The sequence below is a fragment of the Zea mays genome, chromosome 4, assembly GCF_902167145.1.
Source record: "Zea mays cultivar B73 chromosome 4, Zm-B73-REFERENCE-NAM-5.0, whole genome shotgun sequence".
NCBI lineage: Eukaryota > Viridiplantae > Streptophyta > Magnoliopsida > Poales > Poaceae > Zea > Zea mays.
In genome coordinates, this window is record NC_050099.1 from 138172760 (window position 1) to 138187475 (window position 14716).

Below are 14716 nucleotides of genomic sequence, written 5' to 3' on the forward strand. Positions count from 1 at the left end.
GAAGACATTATGAAGATCACAAGAAGATCAACAAGTATCAAGCAAAGTCCAAGAAACGAAGAATAGTGTTGCCACGAAGGACTATCCGGCTGAGAGCACCGCACTGTCCGGTGGCACATCGGACTGTCTGATGCCAAACGCCGGATTGTCCGATGCACCAGGAACAATAGCCCAATGGCTAGTTCTAGGTGGCACTGATGGAGAGAAGCCATCGGACTGTCCGCTGTGATGTCCGGATTGTCTGGTGTAAAAGCCTACAACACCAACGGTCACCTGCGGTGTCAGATCAAACGGCTAGGCGCACCGTACAGGGGCACCGGACTGTCCGGTGTGCCGCAGAGAGCAACAACTTTTCTCCAACGACTAGTTTTGTATTGCGGCTTATAAATACCACCCAACCGGCCATTTCAAGGTGTGGGAGCCCACGCAACATACCAAGGCATGCAATAGACATTTACAAGTGCTCATACACCCAAGTGCTTAATAGAATCACTCGGTGATTAGCGTAGGTGCTTTGCGAAGTGCTTAGGTTAGTTAGACCGCTTTAGCGCTTGCTCTAGGTGAATCCTAGTTAGTTGAGTGAGTTTAGAAAAACCGCACAACCCCTCGGCTCTTGTGCGAGCTGTTGTAATTGTACCGAGTGGGGCGAGAGTCTTGCGAGACCGTGACAACCAAGTTTGTGTCACGGCCGCCACCGTGTACTGGAGGGAACGAGGCCCGTGGTGTTTCGGCTAGAAGCTCGTTAGTGGAGATAGTGGGGAGCGTCCGAGAGGAGCCAAAAGCGGAGCACCACTTGCGTGTTGAGAAGACTTGTGGCTCTCTACGGAGTTACTCGGCCGAGGTGCTTGGCCCTCGCGTGGGCTACCCTTTGCGTAAGGGCACCAACAAGGATTAGTCGAGACCTTGCGTGGTTCCGGATACCTCAGTAAAAATACCAGCGTCATCCACGAGAGTTTGCATCTCTACCTTGCTCTTTAGCTACCTCATTTATATTAAGCATTTAAGTTTCAATCTTGTCTTTATACATATATTGTGTAGGATTGAAACTTAGGCATTTCGGTAGAGATAGAAAGACTTAGACAAAACCAAGTTTGCAGATTCTATTTTGATTAATAGCATAGGTTTTGCTCTAGGGATTTATTTGTGGTCTAGTTTAGAGAAAGTTTTAGAAGTCCTAATTCACCCCCTCTTAGGTGTCACCTGTTTCCTTCACAGGGGAGGCAGGGCCCCTCGCGACGGGAGAAGTACAAGTCGCATGCGAGCTAGGACAGAGAATTGGCGTGGGGCAGCACTAAGGAGACCGGGAGCCACAAAAGCGACAGGTGAGGAGATGGGGCTGCCATAGACGGAGCAGCGCAGGGGCGACACACACGACAAAGATGTAAGCCTTTGGGCTGGCCAACAGCGCAGGGAGATGTGACGGCAATGGAGCAGACGGTCGGCAGCGCAGGGAGGCGCGAGCCGACCGGAGGGAGCGGTCGAGCGGTGGGGATGAGCTCCAACAGCGCTGGCGCAGTCGACAGTGGCTCTAGGGATGGCGGCAGGTCACCTGGGTGGCGGCACACCTTGTTAGGGCGGCGCGACCACAGGAGGAGAGGGTGCTCGATGAGATCCGATGGTGCAGCAAGTGGGGAAGGTCCTTGGTGGCGGCGCACGAGGACAGGGCGGTGCAGCCACCGAAGGGGAGGGTGTCCGAGCGGCGAGGACGATGGGCCATAACAAGATCCGGCCTTGCAGCCGGGATCGAGATCCGGGGCACCAGACTTGGTGGCGATCGGAGCAGGAAGAGGAGGGTCGATGGAGGGAGGTGGGGGCGCGACCGGAGGTGCATAGGGTCGTCGACGGAGATCTGTGTCGCGTGTGGGGGACAGGCGGCCGGCTGCAGCCAACACGAGGGGACGTCCGGTGGTGGGTGGCGCTGACAGCTGAGGGTGGGGAGGGAGGTGGGCGGTCGGTCTTAGGCATATAGGCCGACGGCTGTGAGGGAGGGAGAGAGAGGAGAGAGAAACTAGCTTTGATACCAAGTTGGAGAATGGAAACCTTAACCCTAAATGGGTTGGCAATTGTGCCAAGCCCATTATACTGAGGGTATACAAGTGATTACACAGGGACTAGCTCTGAAACCCTAACAGTACTCTAACAATAAATATGTATGAAAGAATTTTTAGTGACTCTTAGTGGCTTCCACTAAATGACTTTTAGCTTTTTATACCTCACAACAGTTTTTCAAAGCGAACAATATCTTTTTTCACAGCCACTGGCATCCAAACAGACTCTTAATGTAGTCCAAAACACACTCTCATTAATTTTTATATGAACTTTGCTTTGGCAATCCTTTTTAGACCCCCTCCCCCAACTAAGTTAAGTACCTATAATTTTTGCTTCATAAAGTTCTCTAAAAATGTGTTTAAAGGTCACAGTTATTTTAAAAAATAAAGCAAGTAGCACAATAGTTCTCCTATATTTTTAGTGGTCTAGTAATAATATAATATAATACTATGTGAGAAAGGGCCTCTAACTGAGTTGGTTAGGTGGTCTGAGTAGCATTCTCAGGTCCTGAGTGTGGCCACACGAACTCTTACCACAAAAATTGATGTGTATGTGTTATTCTTATGAAGATCTTTATAGAAACAATGGTCATCGACGAATTCTTGCTTGAAGATAACAATTATCTACTAGTAGTCTTCATTTAAAAAGTACTTAGCCATGAAATTTTTTAAGTTTGTAAACCCCACACTATAGCTAAATTCTCATGACTTGAAAACACCTGTTGGGGGCCTTCGTCTTCCGAAGGTCCTCAAAAACATGATTTAACAATGTTTTCCAAGTGTAACATATGAACAGGTACCTTCGGACTTGGGCTAAAACCATACACGATGTGAAAAGCATGGTTGAGATGAAGGCTGATGTTGCTCCGAAGCTACGCGCAGGGGAGCTTTGGCTCAATGGCAGAAAAAGGAACCGACTTAAAGGGGAAAAGGTTATCTAGTCCCCGTTGGGTTGTCCATAAGTCAATAGTAAATATAAAGGACATGAATGTAATTTTACACAGGCTACGACCTATGCCGATAAATAGATGAACAGTACCCCCGTACTGTTCATGCTGACTTGTACTTGCTCGTGCGTCACGCTTGTACTTTTACCTTCTGTCAAGCTGAAGGTACAAATATAATCCTGTGTTGTTCTTATTTATTCATGACTATATAATGGAAGATATATTATGATGTCATATGATTATCCATGTTGTTTTTCATGTTTCATATGCTTCGTCATTCATTGATATATGTTGTGATTGTGAAGGTAAGTCCTTCATAACCTTCGTCCGAATATCGTTATATCCTTAGGGAAATAATGCTTCGAAGGACTAAGGACATTAACCATTAACCTATTTTTGTGTTGCCTTGTTCTTAATTCATAGCATTTGAGAACAAGTCCCCAACATTGGTGCCCACCTCCGGTGTACTCACTTTCACAACCTTCGGCAAAGCACTGACCTTTGTCATGCCACCGAAGAAGATAACAGCGCCAGGGGCTGCTGCACTGCAGCCACTGGACACAAACTAGGAGACTCTCTCTCTCTCTGAGAGGATCGTAGCCAGAAGAGAAAGACCACCAGTCCAACACTCCAGGAGGAGGAGTTGGACCAAGAGATCAGGGACATGGAAATCATCCATCAACAAGTGCAAAGAAAAAACGATAAGATGGCTCGGCTGGCCGATCTTCAAAGGAAAATCGACGAAGCTACTGAAGAAATGTGTCCTCTTTCTAAAGAAGACCAAGACCAAAGGCCCCAACACAGAGAGCTTCGTCAAGAGGGCTTATTCAACGAAGATGGATGGTATGATGATTTTAATCATGATACCTTTACTTTTGATGATTCTTCTCCCTTGGTAGCAGAACTGTAGGCTATCCCATGACCACAATCCTACAAGCCACCCTAGCTACCCATGTACGATGGGCACTCGGACCCAAAACAACTTCTGATGAGCTATGAGGCAACAATATCCTCATACGGAGGCAATGCAGCTGTCATGGCTAAGTCCTTCGTCGTGGCAGTCCGGAACGTGGCCCAGACATGGTATTCTTCCCTTCGACCAGGGACAATCACGTCGTGGTAGAAGCTCAAGGACATGCTGGTGACCAGTTTTCAAGGCGTTCAGACGAATCTAGTAATAGCTCAAGCCTTGTTCCAGTGCACGCAAGACCATGAGGAATATCTTCAGGCATATGTCCGAAGGTTCTTGCGACTGAGGGCACAAGCGCCTACAGTGCCTAATGAAATTGTCATTGAGGCCATGATTAAGGGTCTTCGGCCAGGACCTACGGCTCAATACTTCGCAAGGAAGCCCCCACAAACTCTGGAGAAGCTACTTCAGAAGATGGACGAGTACATTCGGGCTGACAACGACTTCTGCCAAAGAAGGGAGGAAGCTTACAGATTCTTGGAGATGACTAGGGGCTTTGGAGGAAGAATCCACCCAAGGCATGTCAGGTCAATCCACAACTCCAGTCAGAATGACGACAAAGGAAGCCAGCTTCAGAGGCCACAATACACCTCGCAATCTTCGGGGCAACAGCAAATCTCTTTCAGGCCGCCAGCTCCAAGGGGCAGAGGCGCCAGGGGCTTCAGAGGAAGATATGGGGATCAACCCAGGAAGATCTATTGCTTATTTTGTGGTGAGGACAAGGGCCGTACTACAAGAATGTGCCAAATCACCATTCTGAAGCAAAAGGAGATCACAGAAGCCGAAGCTCGGCAGAATCAGCCGAAGCAGGTCTTACACACTACTTCGTGTCACTCTCCTTACATACCAGAATATGTGGGCAATCATCCTGCAGCTTCTGTTGCTTCGGCTAGTCATTCACAGGCTTCCTAGCCACAGCTCCCACCCCCACCACCACTGCAACCGACCTATTCCTGAAGCCAGCAGCCAGAAGGGCGCCAGCACTCTCAATAGCAACGTGAATTCAGGGAGGAATCCGAAGCTCGCACAGTCTACAGTACTGTGCCAGAATCAAAGCACATTTATTGAGCAATATCCTACCTCGAAAATACTTTTATGTTCTATGTCGTTTTGATTTTCAATAAAGAACAAGTAATGTAATTTTAGTTTTAATTGCTTGTAATAATTTCGCTTCTATCAGAATGGAATATATGTTCTTCACAGACTTACGAAGCTCAAAAATTGTCGAAGCTCAAAAGTCATTCCTAAGGAAATGCAGAGCTAAAAACTATCGAAATTACAAAAAAGTCGTTCCTAAGGGAGCGCAGCGTAAGTTTTGCCGAAGCTACAAAAAGTCGTTCCTAAGGGAGCGCAGTGTAAGTTTTCTGCTCAAAAGTCGTTCCAAAGGGAATGCAGAGCCAAATACCGCCGAAATATAAGGCGAAGAAGTTCAAAAGACGTTCCTAAGGGGATGCAGAACTTATACCGCCGAAATATAAGGCGAAGAAGTTCAAAAGACGTTCCTAAGGGGATGCAGAACTTACACCGAAAAATAAACGACAAAGAGATTCCAGTCGTTCCTAAGGGAATGAAGAGATTGTGTTCTAGAGTGGGAGTGTGAGTATGTGTCTTCGGCATCATTATCATTTTGCATCGTATCATCACATCATTTCGCATAACATCACATCATACATCATATTGCATCAATGACACAAGAATGAAATACGGAGCCGATTCTCGGAAAATATTGTCAAAGTTATACGAAGTAAGCTTCGAATTACAGCTTCGTCAGCCTGCACACAAAAGAGGGATCTCTCTTTCCGAAGCATGGATATCTTTATTTTTACAAACTACGGATCTTCTTTCTTTACGAAGAATGAAAAGAAGGGAAGGTGTTTTTTCGCCGAAGGCTCAAAAACGGTATGTATGTAAGTTTCATGCATCGTAAAGAAATAGATTATAATAATTTACATATTCGATCCAAAGCTACACACATCAAATATTACAGCTTCGTTACAATAAAAAGCACAATGTCCATTCTAGTGTCTCTTACATCGACCATTTAAAAATGTTTTTACAATAAGTGCTAGTCTTCTTTCAGGATTTTCTCTGCAACTTCATTTAGCAATTTATTAACGACTTCGTCAACAATAGATTCAACCATATTAATGATCTCCAGTGCTTCCTTCGTTTCTGGATCGGCCAGGGGATCGAACGGTTCCGGCGGTGGAGATAATTCAGCTGAAATAAGAAAAAGTAAATCAGTCCGAAGCCATAAAAACCAATGCCGAAGCTAAAAGCCAAGAATCAATACCTATAGGTTTTTCGCGCTCTGCAGCTTCTTCAGCTTGTCTCGCTTCTATCCGGGTGTCATGGGTGTCTTTTTCACTTTTCTTTATAATTTCATGAGCAATCTCTCGACCACCATTCACCCAGAAATCATTATAGAATTTTTCGCCCATCAAGGTTGCTTCAGCTGAAGGATCCTTTGTATCGTCTGCGGAGAAGGCAGCTTTGGCCTGGCCATAGTCTTGATGTGATCACATCCCGCCTTCTCCAAAATAGCTGAAATCCCCACACACCAGAAAATGCACAGGCATCCCCGCGATCACTTAATATTTCTTTGAAGCTCTCGACTTCTCCACTTATCCATTTAATAACGCCTTCAGGGTCGCCTCGTATGAAGTTTTCTTCGGTAGATTAGGCGCCCACGTTGGCGAAGCTAGCTTTTATTTTCTTCACACAGTCCAAAGATTTTTCAAAGCATCTTTCCTTGGATGTGCGAAGCTCTTCAACATTTTTCTCTAAATGATTTTTCCAATATTCGTTGATTTCTTGGTTAGTTTCTGTGAGTGCGCATTTTTCTTTAGTTTCGGCTAGTTGCCTCCAAAGGTCTTCAATTTCAATCTTTTGGGCTTCGGCCTGGGCTTTGAAGATAGCTTCATCTTCTTTGACTTTGTTAACCAGAGATAATAAGATTTTGTCCTTTCCAAGACCTTCGTTTATCAGTTCAATTACCTCTGAATGAAGATTGTTTAGGGCCATTGTATAGCCTTCGTCCTCTATATTTTTCTGTGCCCTAAGGGCATTACTAAGAATCAAGCCCTGCAAGTGGAGGAAAGAATAAGTATGACAAATAAAATACCTCATTTTCAAATTTATAGGTAGTTTTTATACCTTTATGCTATTGTATGCTAAGCTGTCAGCAAGTTCGTCCTTCGATAAAATCGAAAGACCGTCTTCCAGCTCAGAATCCGATGCTTTTACCTATCTCTCGGCAAACGGATATTTCTTTGTTATCTGGGAGATAGTATAAAAAATCTTCTTCGCCACTACCATTGAACACTAACGCCCCCTTCGGATATTTCAATTTTTGGGCATAGTGTCGTGCTTCTAGCTTTTCTTCTTGCATTGGGATAGTTCTTTTCCCGAAGCATGACGAATGATATAGTCAATGTCTTTATCCGAAGCTTCGGGAGCAGAAGCTTCGATCTTTTCAGATGCAATTTGTTCTATCGTCTTTTCTTCAGACGCGGCAGGCATTGTCGCGATAGGCACTGAAGGCCTAGCTTTGGTTTCAGCTTGAATTTGCGTAGCTTCGTTTTCAGCTTGAACTTGTGTAGCTTCGGCTTGCCTAGTTTCGGTTTCGGCCTACGATTTAGTTTCGGTTGAAATGACCTTCTTTATGAGAGCAGGACTCAAGACTTCCGTCATTTCCAACACAACATCCAGCACGTTTGCCATCCTTCTCCTCTTAGGAGTGGCAGCAGAAGTCTTTTGTATCTTTGGTAGATCTGCCTCTATCGGAAGGCTCAGAACCTTTGGCGTTTTTGTTATCTCGTCAATCTTTGTCTCTTCAGCCTTTTTAGCCTTATCTTCGGTTGGCTCAGCTATGTGCATCTTTGGCATTACAGCTGGTTCTTCAGTGTCATGTGCAGTTGAAGCAGTTTGTATTGTTTTGGCCGCTGAAGAGGACCCTGCGCCAAACTCAGGCACCACGGTCGGTTCAATATAACGCGGCCGGTGGGTAAGAACCTTCACCTTTTTGCCCTTCAGCACAGGCTCAACTGGGGTGGCCGAAGTAGTAGCCTTCCTCTTTTTCCCTTGTCCTCGCAGCGGATAGCGGTAGTCGGGGTATATGAAGCTAATGGCATCAAAAACCCTGTTCAGTCTTTTCTTCCCTCGTCTTTCGAAGGCTGCGGATAGAGCATTATCTTCAGCCTTGGAATAAGCTCCAAGCAATTCATCACTTGTAGCTTCAATACACTTCAGCCAGTCGTCATTGGGTTCATCAAACTTCTCCCTGAATCTGAAGGTATACTTCAGTCGAACCAAACCATCTTTGCTAGAGTCGGTGGTGGTCTCCTTCGGCATTTCCCAGCTTTCTACAAGCGACCATACCCTGAAGGCTATATGCTCTTGAATTAACTCCCTTGTGCCAATAAAGGAGCAAACAGTGCTGAAGGCTCTCTGGCATGCTTCGACAGAATCATCAATTTCTACCTTCGGCCTTCGGAGGCCGAAGCGGGACCAGATAGGGCGCATAATGACTTCTTTAATATCTTCCCTTGCTTTTAAATCATTCTTCACATAAAACCATTCTTCCATCCAAGCTCTGGGCCATCTCTTCCGAAATGTTGGCACCAGGTAGCTTGCGTTGGGGCGAGCGATAAATCCATAACAACCGAAGTTGTTGTGGTACTGTTCTTTACCCATGGCCTTCGTCTCATATAAAAGTTCGTGCATACTGCAGAAGCACTTCGCGCTTGGCTCTAGCCCTTGACTCCTTACTGCCTAGACGAAAATCCCCATCCTTATTATGGCTTCGGGGGTGATCTGGTGAAGGAAGATCTAGAAGATCTTCAGCACTTCAACTACAAACTTGCTCAAAGGGAACCGAAGTCCAGCCTTGAAGAAGCTTCGGTAAATCACAACTTCGTTCTCCTCAGGGGCAGGGACGTTGTTGTCTCCGCCAGCCCTCACAATAGACTTATCCCGAAAGTACCTACCTCTCATGTTCTCAAGATGACTCTGTTTGATGGTCGATTTTTCGAAGATTGAATGACTTGGCCGCCAGGGCCGATCCTCAAAATCTTCACCCCCACTTTCCGCATCATAGCTATCGCTATCACCAGTATCTTCAGACAAACCTTCCAATATCTCTTTAGTAATTTTCTCTGTGTTTGTTTTTGCCATCGACTCAACAAATCCAGCAACATAAGGATCCACAACCTTCTTCTCCTCAAATAGCGCTTCTTCAGTCAGCTTTGTTTCCGCAACAACCTTCTTTTCCTGAGACATTTTTCTCCAGACATGGTGAAAACGCGTTTTTTCTAAACCGAAGCTCAGAGAGCTTGAAAATCTAGCAAGCACTAGTGAGCAAGAGCTAAAAGATTGAGAAAATAATGCAAATGGCAGAAACAGCGTATCAAATGCAGCTGGTGTGAGTCCATATTTATACGCCTAGTGCGCTGCAAATTGGAGGGCCCCGTCTGTCATTGACAATTGCTATTCTAGCAAAGGGAAGGTGTTTTTTCGGACCTTCGGCTTAAGGCCTTCGTCCATGTCGCAGTCTGAATTTGTTATCTTAACAAATTAATACTGCGAGGGGCTACTGTTGGGGGCCTTCGTCTTCCAAAGGTCCTAAAAAACATGATTTAATAATGTTTTCCAAGTGTAACATATGAAGAGGTACCTTCGGACTTGGGCTAAAACCATACACGATGTGAAAAGCATGGTTGAGACAAAGGCTGATGTTGCTCCGAAGCTACGCGCAGGGGAGCTTCGGCTCAATGGCGGAAAAAGGAACCGACTTAAAGGGGAAAAGGCTATCTAGTCCCCGTTGGGTTGTCCATAAGTCAATAAAAAATATAAAGGACATGAATGTAATTTTACACAGGCTGCGACATGTGCCTATAAATAGATGAATAGTACCCCCGTACTGTTTACGCTGACTTGTACTTGCTTGTGCGTCACGCTTGTACTTTTACCTTCTGTCAAGCTGAAGGTACAAATATAATCATGTGTTGTTCTTATTTATTCATGATTATATAATGGAAGATATATTATGATGTCATATGATTATCCATGTTGTTTTTCATGTTTCATATGCTTCGTCTTTCATTGATATATGCTGTGATTATGAAGGTAAGTGCTTCATAACCTTCGTCCGAAGATCGTTATATCCTTAGGGAAATAATGCTTCGAAGGACGAAGGGCATTAACCATTAACCTATTTTTGTGTTGCCTTGTTCTTAATTCATAGCATTTGAGAACAAGTCCCCAACAACACCTATTGGAAATAGCATGCCCTCTCTACCATCGCATTGCATTACAATCAAGCCGATAATAATGAATCATTGTGTGAACATTCTTTCCAATATGGTGGATCATTGGAAGCCAATTCTAGATGGTGATGATGATGGCAGGACATGCATCATAACATTGTGTGAGATTGTAGAATGATGGAAGAAATAAAAAACATGATATGTTTAGAACATTTAGAATGACATCATAAGATTATTGTGACTAACGTGTGTTTTGCATAAACAATGTGAGTTAGGTTACAATAATGAAATATCGTTGGCTTATGTGGTATGCATATTCTTATTACTGAAAATCAATTGTCAGCTTTAAAAGAATGACTGAAAATGTTAGAGATCAACTAGTTTTAAGTGTCAGTGGAGTTGTTGGACACTTATAATAATGATAGAATCTTATTTTTTGGTCATATCATTAATGGACATGAAACTGATAATTTGAACTAGGAAAGCTAGTTAGGAGTGGTAATGCACACTTATAAAAACTAGTGTGGTAACGTGTTTGTTGAACACCAAATTTGGCAACACTAGTACTACCAAATGGTCCGGCCCTAGGACAGTCCGTCTTGTTAGCCTAGGCCGTCCGAGATTAGATCAGTTCTAACGAGAGTCCTAAATTGTTGTGAGATCTTCCCCGTTTCTTGTGATATATTGTTGGACTTCGCTTTCGATAAGGTCCAGACCTCCTCCTATAAATATGAAGGGGTATGGCCGATTGAGAACACAAAATTCAATTGAACCAATCTATCTTCATTATTTATCTTGATGCCTTATGTTTAGATGTAGCACAACTCTAGTTGTAGTTCCCCAATCTCAATCTTCACCTCTCTTTGGGTCTAGAGGCGCTTTGTGTGGCCTATCGATCCCCAAGCAACCTTATGATCTCTCCTCCCCAATGGGTCTCTCCTGAGAGGCGAGACCTAAATTCTACATGAATCCCTCTATGCCATCGTGGATGGTTTGTTACCTACACATGGATGGTCCACGTACCTATAGAGAAGAGCAGAGATATCTACGCCATTGTGAATGGCTTGTTGACATAAAGTGATGATTCGGCGACCTACCACGGACAGTGTGCCACCTCGCGAAGCCGGCCCCAAGGTACTGCATGTCACGTGAAGGCCCTAGTGTTAGTATTTGGCCAAAAAGGTGCGAACACACTTTTTGACGACTCTGATGGTACAAGCGTGTTTTAGATCTATTATATCACCACAATGGTCAGTTCCAAAGCTTACACCAATATCTCCTCAAATAATATCCTTAGGTCGACTATGGAAAGTGTTGTTCACTTGTTCTCAAATGCTATAAATCAAGAACAAGGCAACACAATTGTTAATGGTTAAATACCTTCGTCCTTCGAAGCATTATTTCCTCTCGGGTATAATGATCTTCAGACGAAGGTCATGAAGGACACACCTTCATCATTTCAACATATAAATGTGAATGCAAATAAGAAAGCAAAGGAATACGAGAGAATAAAGATAATAATTGTTATGTATCAATGATTCATTTATTCTTATATTTCATAAACATGAATAAACATCAATAATATTCATAATACATTGGCACCTTCGGTTTGTCAAAAGGTGAGAGAATGAGGATGGCGCAAGAGTGATTACAATCCAGCGTGAACAGTACGGGGGTACTGTTCATCTATTTATAGTCACGGGACGCAGCCCGGGTAAAATTACATCCATACCCTCAAACTTTTGTTTACAAGTAACTAAAACCAATAAGGCCTATCTAATCCTTTTTCCTTCCTTGCTTGGTCTAGGCTGAGGTCATTGACCGTCGGCATCTTGCACTGTCTTCTCTATACAGAGTCTTCGTCTTGAGGAGCTAAATCGAGGCTGGAGGTGGCTTCGGCGATCCTTTGTATCATTTTGCCGAAGGTGTTTTTCCTTGAGGACCATCGGTGGAGAAGAAGACCCCCAACAGTAGCCCCTTCGCTGTGCTAGATCGTTTTTTGTAACGAGCTCGATCCGTGAAAAACACGAAGGCTTAGGAATGCCGAAGGTCCGAAAAACACCTTCCCTGAGCTTGTTGTCGAAAAAACGATTAAAATATTCCGCTCGTCGAACAGTCCACCGCTCAGCCAGTATAGGCGGTGTGGCGGTTCGACTTCTTCCCCTGTAGCACTATATAAACAAAAAGGTTGGTGAGGTGTTACCATAGCATTCGTTTCCATTGCACTGTTGCGCTGTTAAAATTTTTAACCAAAGCTGAAGCTTTTCCGGGTTGTTCCTTGCATATACGTGCTTCGTCATTCAGAATCAACTTCGGCTTAAGGAACCGCAAAACCTAAGATGGCTCGAGTTAGATCCACCGCTAGCGTGTACCGCGAGGGGGATGATGCTAAGACAACAGAGACAACGCCAATATCAGAAATGATGAGGCGATCAGGTCTAGTGAAAACGGAAAAAGTTGTTTCCGAAGATGAAGCTGCCGAAGCTGAGCAGATTGCGGCTGGAGACGGGAGTGATGATGAAGCTGGGGAAGACTACAGTATTTTGAGCTCATCGAAGCCAAGCCACATCGAATTTGGAAAGTCTACTGTGACTGCAGAGGGCATGATTATGATGAAGAAGCTAGGTTATTTTGGAGAGGCTGAGAGCAAACTTGTCCGCTTTGCTGGGGAGGAAGTGGTTCCGGAGCCAAAAGAAGATGAAGTTGTTGTTTTCAAGAGCTTCTTCAGGGCAGGGCTTCGGTTCCCTTTATATGACATGATAGGAGAAGTTTTGAAGAATTTTGAGATATATCTTCATCAATTAACACCAAATGCCATCGTCAGACTCAATGTTTACATATGGGCTCTCCGAAGCCAGGGCATGAGCGCTAATGCCGAAGCTTTCTATCGTGTGCATGAGTTGCACTACCAGACGAAGGCCAGAGCGAATGGCCTTCACAATAACTTCGGTTGATATAATTTTGCATATCGAAAGGATACCAAGGCCCCGGTAATTGGCTACCACACCAAATGGCCGACCGGGTGGACGAGTGAGTGGTTTTACATAAAAGCTAATGAGAAAAAGAGAGAAAAATTGATGACTATGGTCATGAGTCCGATGAGATTAAACTTCGGAATGACAAGGCCTTTGTGCCACATGCAACTTGGCTCCCCATGCCAGTTAAACGAAGTTGAATTTAGTGTGGTAGCTGCCAAGATTAGCACTAGGGATCTAGTGTAGTAATATTTGGCGAATAGAACGTTTCCAACCTCTAGCGGTTGGGGATGCCGAAGAAAAAGGAAGGGGGAAAAAGTATGAGCTTGTTCGGCTCCCTTATCGCTTCAAATTCGAGAAGCAGTTCAAGAAGCCATGCAACGAGTGGTTAGAAATGATTGAAACCATGTGCAATTAGATTCTCGACAATTATACGAAGAAGGAAGACTAGCTAATGACTGATGCCTTTGGTACCCGGCCGAAACGAAGGCTGAACCGGGTAATGGATGCATTGAACTTTGAATACCCAGATTATGAGAAGCTTGACGAAGGCACCAAGGGGTGAAAAGAAAACGAGTTGTCAGTATCCTAAGTAGGCAAGCTGCCCGGTCTGTAAAAGAAGATGAAAAGGCCCTGAAGAAAGCGAAAACAGTGCCAGAGCCGAAGGCAACAATTTCTAAGAAACAAAAGCTTGATCAGGTACCCTTTATTGAACCGAAGGTAGACGAAGCAACAGAGAAAACCCCTCTGTCACCGTCTGATGCCGAAGTTGTCGAAATTTTGAAGGTAATGACTGAATCTCCACCATTCAAGCTGCTAAGTCCTCTGGGATTGGAACCGACGAGACTTTTACAGAGGAAGGAAACGCCTTCGGCTACAGAAGAGAAGATCGAAGGGAAAGAAATGGCGAATTGTGAATGTAATGCAAGCAATTGAGCAAACGCCGCCTTCAGCTTCGGCGACGAAAGCAGCAATTCCTGCGGATGCTGAAGATGCTGGCAAAGCTGAAGCTGAAGAACTTGAAGCCGCAATGTCAGAAATTGATAGGCTTGTATCAGATGTGGTTGCAGAGAAGGCAAGTGTAGTTGCAGAGGGAAACATGGCCGCAATGCCAAATAAAGGAAAGAGAATTGATAATACTCCTTTGGACGAGAAAGATTTTGATCTTCGGCACCTAGGCGGCCAAGAACTTTCTGAGGAGGATAAGTTAGAATTAAAAGAATTTGTTGTATCTTGTGGTTACCAACTGGGGTCCATGCTCTTCGGCCGGGTCGATGAGGAAATCTTAGGATGCATTCGTGACCGCGCTAGGGCGAAGATAGCCGACACTCTATCCAAGAGTGTTGGATTCCCGAAGTTGGAGACCGACATCAGCTGCTATCGACGACAACATATTGTTGGTAGCCTATTTTATTCCAACTTCAAGGTGAGACTTTTGTCTAGATTTTTTTCCTTCGTAGTGGATTGAGTGTTCTAATTCTAACTTGTTTTGCAGAGCATGTTATTAAGC